The sequence below is a fragment of the Haliotis cracherodii genome, unplaced genomic scaffold, assembly GCF_022045235.1.
Source record: "Haliotis cracherodii isolate W230 unplaced genomic scaffold, xgHalCrac1.p SCAF_3, whole genome shotgun sequence".
Lineage (NCBI taxonomy): Eukaryota > Metazoa > Mollusca > Gastropoda > Lepetellida > Haliotidae > Haliotis > Haliotis cracherodii.
The window spans coordinates 45,628,564-45,638,339 of NW_027266286.1; the positions used below are offsets into that span (position 1 = coordinate 45,628,564).

General features: G+C 41.2%; 1 pseudogene; it reads left to right on the top strand.

Annotated features, from left to right (window-relative positions):
* Window positions 1-3,931: 3,931 nt before the first annotated feature.
* LOC139475461 (uncharacterized) lies at window positions 3,932-9,546 on the top strand (annotated as a pseudogene).
* The last annotated feature ends 230 nt before the right edge of the window (window positions 9,547-9,776 follow it).

The window sequence follows — 9,776 nt, forward strand, 5'->3', positions numbered from 1 at the left end:
ATTCCCGGGGTTCGATTTGTGAAGCCCATTTCTGGTGTCCCCCGCCGTGATATTGCTGGAATATTGCTAAAAGCGGCGTAAAATCAAACTCACTTTCTTACTTACTCACCCATCAGCCTCTTGTCGGGAGCTTGTAGTGGGAGTAAAACTAGATGACACGCCGGTGCTGCCATATGAATGCTCATAATCAGAGCGATTTTAGGATTCAAACCCACGACCATTGGATCCTTAGACGTATAAGGGAGATAATTTGAAATTGTAGCGCTTTAAACAATTTGGCCATCCTTATCTCAATACGTCTAGAGTATACGTGGATACAGTATTCGTTATAATGTTATTCGTTCACACATAAGGGATACAATTATTATAATAATGATAATGATAATTATACTCGTTGAAAACAGGACCAGTCTCAAAGCACAGTATTGTTACATCTGTCAACACACCAGTGGATATTAAATTTCATTTTCCGCTCCCCTGGGAGCACACATATTATTGTTGAAAAAACGTTTCGCCATAGCAGTGTTAAGTTGATCCTGGACAAAAACTCTTCTGTTTTGCGGACAATACAACCATGACAGGACCACAGACATCCATTAGCATCGTGTATCATTTGTCTGTCACGTGTTACCCAATTGTGTCGTATTTACGAGGTTTGTACCACATAAAGTGCAAGTGTTTGAGACCGCGTGTCAAGTCGCAAGGAGCAGCGAAGCAAGTGGCTGTCAACACCACCCCAAGCCGCATCCTGGCTTTGGGCGAAAACATGGGACAGATGTACAGTCTCTCTGGATCAGAATTACACATAGCAGTATTAGGATGCCCTAATCATGAGATTGTCACTTCTTGTGTTCTGGTGTGTACTGATGTCTGAAAGAAGGAGCACTCAGACCCCCCTCCCCACCACCACCCCCGGGTCTTGTCCTCACGGGGGCACGCACCTCCCACAGTTCAAATCTCCCTCTCTCCAGCCTTTGTTCCCCGCTCTCCAATTTGCCTCCTCGTGCAAGAGAGTATTTTTCGAACGTGAACGCTGACAGAGGCACTAGCTCTCACTCGTGCCTAGGTAAATGTTATTACGAGCTCTTGAGGTCCTGGGTGTTTAACTTCTTCAGAAAAGCCCGCAAATTCCGTCCCGTAGCACATCTCATTATGCAAGCCTGTGCAATTAGCTGTTGAGGGCGGGGCCTCAGGAAGACGCTCTCCTCAGCTGCTCAAATAGCAGAACCACCCACCACACACGCTCACAATACAACATATTTGCCGTAGCTTAGATACCCTCCTGAATTTTGCAACATATTCAACGAGAAATGATATATAATATCAGGAAAACTGTGTGTGGGTTTGGGGGACTGCTTGGTGGGTAGGGGGTGGGGTGATGGGGGGTGACTCTTGGAGACAGGCAGGAGTAGACTGTGGGGTGGGGGAGGTATGTGTAGTGGGTATGTTGGTGGTATTTTGGAGGAGATGTTCAACATCACTTGCTATAAATACACAGACAGACTTAAATTGTGTGTCATGTCAACGGGTTATTTGACGAAATGGAATATAAAATATTTGGATTGTGTCGGACATGCTTGTGTAAGAAAGTGAGTTGTGTGTGAGACTGAATGTCACAAAAAATAGACATAGTTTCGGAGATCTGAACAAGGCGAGGATCTACAGAAAGGCTACAAATTGTGGATTCGCTTCATAAAGTACATTTCCTTGCTTTCACGTAATACACTTGTATCTGGCCGACTGATATAAAGACTGATAATGTGGGTATGCTTCATCTTCAGATAATTATCTGAAGATGAAGCATACCCACATTATAAGTCTTTGAATCAATTTGAATATCTGTAAGTAAAAATACACCAACAAACAACATGATATTGGATCAATGTTGGCCCAATATCACGCTTAGTGTTAGTCTAATGTTGGAGTAGGAGGCGACTAACGGGAAAGGGTGGTCAAGCCTGCTGACTTGGTTGATGCAGAGCATCGATCCCAGCTGCGTGGATCGATGCTCATGGTAATAATCACTGGATGGTCTGGTCTTGGCTCGATTATTTACATACCGACGTCATATAGCTGGGATATTGCTGAGTGCGGCGTTAAACAACAAACCAACCAATCCAATGTTGGAAGATGATATTGGTCCAATATAAGTTTTGCATCTTGGGAATATTTGGCAACACAGTATTAGTCCAACATTGTGCCAACATTAGTCCAACACTGTACCAACATTGAGCCAATGTCTTCAAGTGTATAAGTGAGCAATATCACGGCGGGGGACACCAGAAATCGAACCTGGGTCTTCGGCGTGACGAGCGAACGCTTTAACCACTAGGCTACCCGAGCGCCCAAGGGTTGGGATTCATGGTAATTAATGACAGACAGACAGAGTTATTTGTATAAGGCAAATTGAGCCCGTGTGAAGTACTTCACACGGGCTACAGGACTGCAAATGCAGTAGCCTATGGTGAATGTGGTAGGTATCCACTTCATACTATGTATGATGTAAAGTGCATTAAATATCGGTTTAAGATTTTGCAATTGAGTCCAAACAGATACCCATACCAGTGTTATAAATGTTATTATCCATTGCTGATAGAAAACGTCCTAACTGGGCATCGCATATCAGACTTTTGCTAAGTCATTATGGTTTTGGGGATGTATGGACTGCACAATGCGTTGGCAATGCAGAATTATTTGTACATATGTTCAGCGAAAGAGGTAAAGATTGTTCGTTTCAAGATTGGCATGCAAGACCCACTCATTCTATAAACTGCATAATTCTAATATCGTTTGTGAAAAATATTTATCAAATATTAAGCATTGTGAATATAGAAGGCTAATAACCAAATTTAGATGTGGACAGACTACTCTTGGTATTCAACTTATACATAGGGGTGTTGCTAATATTGAGGAGGATGCCGTCTTATGTAAACACTGTCATGTAATTGAGGATGAACTGTTATATACAACTGTCCTCTTTATGCAAGTCGGCGGGAAATGTATATCCCAAAGACAGTTAATCATAATTATTTTTCTTTAGAAAGACTCTGTCAAGTATCCAACAACGATGCAATGATACATTTTGCAAAATTTCTAATTAATTATCAATTAGGTAATTCTTAGATAAATAAAATGTAAATGTATTTTGTACAATGGGTCAAATGGCCTTATACAAATAAATCTGTCTGTCTGTCTGTCTGTCTGTCTGTCTGTAAGTAATGAAAAATTAGCCATGTACGTTACATTAACTTGATTACAACATTCAGTCAGTTTTTGCCATATATGTTAATTTATTCAGACGCATGTATGGGCAGTGTAAACAAAAATATCTACTACAGGGGAGACAACTCTATCTGTTAAATGCCTGCAGCTGCAAAACAGAACAACTGGTATTTATGATGCCAATACTGTAGTAACATTATGTGTGAAAATGTTACTAAATCATGGAACTATAGTCTAGCTTGTGGCAATCACATATTTCAATCTTAATAAATAAACTTAATAAAGATTTCCTGAACAGAGATCTAAGTTCAAATAATTGTATTACTGGGAGACGGATATACAAGCCTTACTTAAACCAATTTGTGAATATATATAGCTGAAATTGAATCAGTTGTAATTGGTAATGCGTTAAACTTTCTCTTTTTATCTTTCTTTAAATCACGAGATCAGAAATATAAAAATTCTCAAGTAACTAACAAATGTATTTCTAGCACAGGTTTGTTAACTACAAAGTAGTGGGCACACACTTCCAGCGTCATCTGGTGGTACTGAAGACAAAGCAGAGAGTGTTAATGTTATTAATCAAACTCAGTTTGGTAGTTTGTAATTTTTCTAAGTATAATTAAATAGAATATATATTTTTAGACTATAGAAGTTCATATGCTATGTTGGCCCAACGTTGGCCCAACATCAGCATGCCCAACGCGACATGCCTCCATTCAGGTGAGGTGAGGTGAGGTGAGGTGAGGTGAGGTGAGGTGAGGTGAGGTGAGGTGAGGTTTAACGTCACTTTCAAGGATATATATATATTATACACAAACACTCAACACACACAAACACACACACACACACACACACACACACACACACACACACACACACACACACACACATATATATATATACTGTGTGTGTTGTGTGTGTATGTATATATAATACCGTCCATCTCCCAATCTCAAGATCGTAGGTTTGAGTGGTATGACAATGGGATCGCCTATAGGTTTGGGAATTATGATACAGTTGCACTTGACATGAGTCAAACTTTTGGATCAAGGATGTGTCAGGTAAATAATAAACAAGAAATAATAACCCTACATTCTGGCAACCCATTCCACCTGCAACAAGTAATGACCTGTATTTGTATTTGATGTGACCAATTCATTCTCATGGCTTTTCATTCTACATTGTCCAGTATATTTCATGGTGTGAAGGGAAGGACTGTTTCTGATTAGTCTTTCAAAAACAAATAAGTCCGTTCTGAGCAATCAGTAAGATGCATGAACTATGCGGTATATGGTTATTGAGGTACGAACAGAAAACGTTTCTCTGAAATCGTTAATACAGCCTTATATACACTCTTCTAAAAAAGAAACGCACAGGTAGACCTTAGTAAATTTATTGTACCCAATAAAGTCGACATATTTAATTTAATATCATAAATATAAATTTGAAATTTTCGAGCTCGATGGTCACATGTTGTCGTTGTACAAAGGCATTGAAAACTGTTCATTGTCATGTCACATAAGGCCACAAGGTTGCGCTGAACTCAGTATCTCGTGTGACCGCCCCGGGCAGCAATAACGGCTCTGCATCTCCTCGGCACTGTCTGGATAAGTGTACGAATTCTGTCCTCATCAACAATCTCAGAAAAGAATCAAGAGACACATTCCCCATTAACAATCTCAGTGAAGAACCAAGAGACACAATCCCGGATTCGGATTCCAGCCTCGCGAATATGGTTCCAGACAGTCTGGTCCGATATCCTCCTCTAGCAGTCTCCGTAGCTATGGCATCGCAAACAGTCGAATATAGCGATCTAATGTAACGATCCTGTGCAGGGGTGGTCGGCTTGGTCGGCCGGTTCTCGGACCGTGTTCAGTGGAATTGAACTGTGTGTAACTGTCCCAAAGACGGCAAATGGTGCTGTGGTGGACGTTGAAGTGGCGTGCAACAGAAGACTGCGATTCCCCTCTTTGGATATGTCCTATAGCGATGTTCCGATCGGCAGCGCTGAGTCTCGGCATTTTCGAACTTGAAAAATGTTGACAATTGAATGACAAATATTGGCTTATGCTTGCCTTTTTATATCCACTATCACGAGTTACGAATGCCATAACTTGCACGTGCATTTTGCTTTACTGTTTTCCTCCATGACATTTTTGAACAAGTGTGAAAACAAATCCTACGTGTTGACGCACCGTTTGTCGAATATCAGGCCACCAACATTTACTAATAACATATATCCAACATATATACCGGATTGTTTGTGTAGTCAGGTTCAATGAACTACATACACCTGTGCGTTTCCTTTTTGAACCTATCGTCAATATTGCAGCTCTTGTATGTTACAGTGTCTGTGTAAAATCTGTCAATGAGCAAACGAGTGATTCAATGGTGAAATTTACAAAATGTGTACAAAATGTCATGAAGGGTGTCACAAAAAAGTGCTAAGACGTTCAAAAGGGCTTAAAACTTAACAATAGTCTAGTTATGCTAGGATAAGAAGCACAAAAAATAAACATATCCTTTGACTTTTGTTTTCTTTTATTCCTATTATTTTAAGTCACTGGGTCATAAAATTCAACATCTAAATGTTTGGAATTCGTTACCATAATAAAATACATAGACAGATGTTTCAGTCAATTTCCAAAATATTTCAATCTCATAAAAATCAGATCTTAGTTTTCGCTACCGCTGTACAAAGATCTGAGGATATCCAATTACTGGTCACGTCAGAACGATCTTTCGCGAATTTTGACCGACCAATGAGATGACTGACAAGAAATCGACATCAGCCAATCAGAAGGCAGCTTTCTCGAGCTTCACGATTCAAGTTTCCCAGTGAATAATTTCTGACTGGTGTATATGTGAACTTAACTGTTGCAGGACAAGTCTGAACTTCCTCGGCGGCACTATGCAGGACCGATGGGGTCTTAAACACTCTGTGTTCATCTCCCGCACATGCCGAACAGACATTCGCACATAATACCAGTGTCAGCCAGGAGAGGTGTTGGCTGTGGCGGGTTCTGAGGCCTGTCTCGGGTCCTGGGAGCCAAAGAACGCCATCCGCGCCAGAGAGTACCCGTGTAAGTCCGGGCACTAGATTGCTCACACTGTTCTGGACTGTTCTGTCAGCTACCACTGGAAGTGGGTGGTTCTGAACGCGGAGACTGGAGCCGTCAAACGCTGGGAGGAGCGCTGGAACCGTCATCTGAAGACCAACTGTGAGCGGCTGATGATGGACGTCAGATGGAACTGCGAGTCCTTCATCCAACACCGTGTCCCTGTGTCCATGTACAGAGACGTCGACATGACCAAAGTGAACATCGCCAACTACAGTCAGATGATCTGCAATGCGCCTCAGGATGTAGCAACCAAATGGATCGCAAATGCTAATGTCGAAAACAAATATTTTGCAGGTGAGTGACTTTTTGCTTCTTCAGTTGGCAATATTAGCAAATTTGATTCAAGTCGATCAACCGCTAACTGACATTTAATGATTTCCATCAAGCAAGCAATTAAGTATAAGTATGATTACTCAGAGACAGTGCCTCAGTTATACACCAGGTTCTACTCACAACGTATAGATCGTGGATGGAAATTGGCACCATAATATCCTGGAGCATTCTTTGTATTTTCTAGGGGTCGGGGAATATTTATGACTTTTATTTAATGTAATAGTGGTGTACAATGACAAACTGGATTGATCTATTGACTTGTCTGTTTACAAGGAATACTACAACCACGTTATGTTTCATGCCTACATTTAATTCAGTTACCGAGAGAGAAGAAGCAGCCATGGCCAACCCGGCTCCAGTATTACCTTCATCCCACGAAACAAAGAAATCAACATGGCGCTCACTGTTCAGCCAACTTCCGGCACTGGTGCCCTTCGTGGGTTTTGTGATGATTGGGGCAACTGAGTGGGTTGCCCACATGATATGGAGTGAGGGGTGGGGGTGTTGGGTGAGATGGCGGGCGGGCGTAGTGAGGGTGAAGACCATGCGTGCATCCATCATGCCCAGGCGAATGAATAAGAGAAGTTGGTGCAGAATTTCAAGAGGGATACGATGACCAAATGGCTCACACTTCCGCATTCGTGTCTTATAAGCATTTTAACATTGCAAGTGTTGTATTTAATGCTCGCTGGCAATTTGAATGTAAAAATATTAACGAAACGAAAAATCGTTAAAAAAAGGTAACATAAAAAAACAGTTTTTGCATAAAATGAAACAAGAAATATAACATAAAAAACTGATAATAATACACCAGAGGCCATGGAGTTAAAAATGTTTACCAAATTATGTCATGCGATGTGAAAAAATATTTTATTTAGGTTTCATTGTTATTTCGAAAGTGAAAAAAGTAATTATCGGCAAAACGTTGACAACCGCTTTCAATACAAAGTGGGATCATATGGAAATGAAGAATTAAAAGTTCATGGTTCATGGTCATATCAATTATGGGGAGCGGAATGGCAATAATGTATAATTATGTGAATTGTGTTTATTATAATAATATTGTCATTTGTAAGTAATATATGACATATGTGTATACAAATCAGTTGACTTTGTATGAAAAGAATAATTGTGTCGTTTACATTTGATATTTCAGAATAAATATCTTTTAAGTTATCTTGTTTCTTATCTGACTTATCTGACTGAATGGTGTTGGAAGTTAATCACAGAAATGAGACGTTTCTTCTTTTAGCCCTTTTAGAATAAATGACATGTTTCTCGTGACCTCCTGAAGCTGTACAATTGCCCTGTCCCTAATATTGTTTTACCATATTAAGTATCGTTAAGGAACTTTTCAACTTAAAATTCGCTTTTTAGTGAATTCCGTTTTGCACACGCGTGTGTTATACACATGGGACGGTATAGTCGTTATCACCATCGTCTCAGGCACGCCGTCTCCCAGTCTTCGAGCAGGAGGGGGCGTGGCCAAAAGACGTCATGTGGTACATTAGAATTATGTTCACTTTTGTTGATTTGTAAAACGACAACCGACAATTATTAAGTCCTACCTACCTACTAACTCAGTTTTGAAAAATATGTCACCAGAAAAAGAATATAACATGTATATTTTAACTAGCCTGGTGATGAAAATTACATTTTGATATCTTCTTTATTATCTACCCCTGTATTCACACTAACGCATACACAACTCCACAATCTGCTACCTGTAACCATCAAGACATTGTATATTTTGAATGTAAGGACTGCTGGTACCTGTCCGATGTTGTAGTGCCACCATGACGCAGTTTAACATAGCTATCCCACTCAGACACAATATACTGACTTGCAGCCGACCAGTTCATGATATTGTCCCTTATGTCGAGCATAAGGCAGGGTAACATCAAGCACCTTCTTTATACTTAGTATGGCTTTCGGGTCAGACCTTCCGACCACAGGGCAGATGCCCTATTCATAAGACCATTGGGGCGATTCCGTTCACAAGAAAGAATAAAACACATTTAAGGACCCGCGGGACGAGATGTAACGTCGCCTCATATATTTTTTGGTCAGACAGCATTGTCGTCTCTTACGACAGGCAAAAGTATGTGCCAGTCTAACCTGAAGTGTGTACATCTGCATCTAGACAGTATACTAGCTTAAAGACAGCATCTAGGCTATGTGTATGGAAGAGATGACGTGACACCGTAACCGACTGTTGCTTTGTGAGTCAATGTCTTTGCCAAGTACTAAAGATTTGAAGCAGAATCTCATTCCCAAAACATGCACTGTGTCGTACAGCCGTTTATTCAGCAATGCCCATGTACATTTTATCATTTTCCCCATTTTGTTTATGTTATGGCCTTGGGCCAAAAGTACAGAATAATAATTAACAATTAACAACGGATTTGGACAGGTTCGTGTGTGTCGCTCATCATCAATATATTGTTGTACCTCTGATTGTTTTAGATTTGCTGTCATTGGAGACACACTATTGTAGGGATAAGTGCTACACAATACCATGACTTCTGCGACTGGGTGGCTCTGTAGCTAGAGTGTGCTGTGAGATTCTGAAAACACCGCCATTGGTCTTCAAAAGGGCGCCAACATTCCTCGATTCCAACCGATGTTGGGAGTCCATTCAGCACCGTCCATTGATGACTATCACTGTCCACAGCATCAGTACCCTCCTTGGACGCCCTTCACTATCCACATCAGTACCGACGTTGGACGCCCGTCACTGTCCACAGAATTAGTAACGGCAAGGGACGACCTTCACTATCCACCACATCAGTACCGACGTTGGACGCCCGTCACTGTCCACAGCATCTGTACCGACGTTGAACGACCGTTACTGTCAACCCCATAAATGCCGGCAATGGACGACCATCACTGTCCACAGCATCAGTACCCACCCTGGACGACCGTCACTGTCCACAGCACCGCACCACTACCAACCATGGACGACCGTGTCTGTCAACAGCATAGATACCCACCATGGACGACCGTCACTGCCCATAGTATCAGTACCAGTCATGGACGATTATCACGCTACACAGAATCAGTACCCTCAATGGTCGACCGTCATTTCCCACAGCA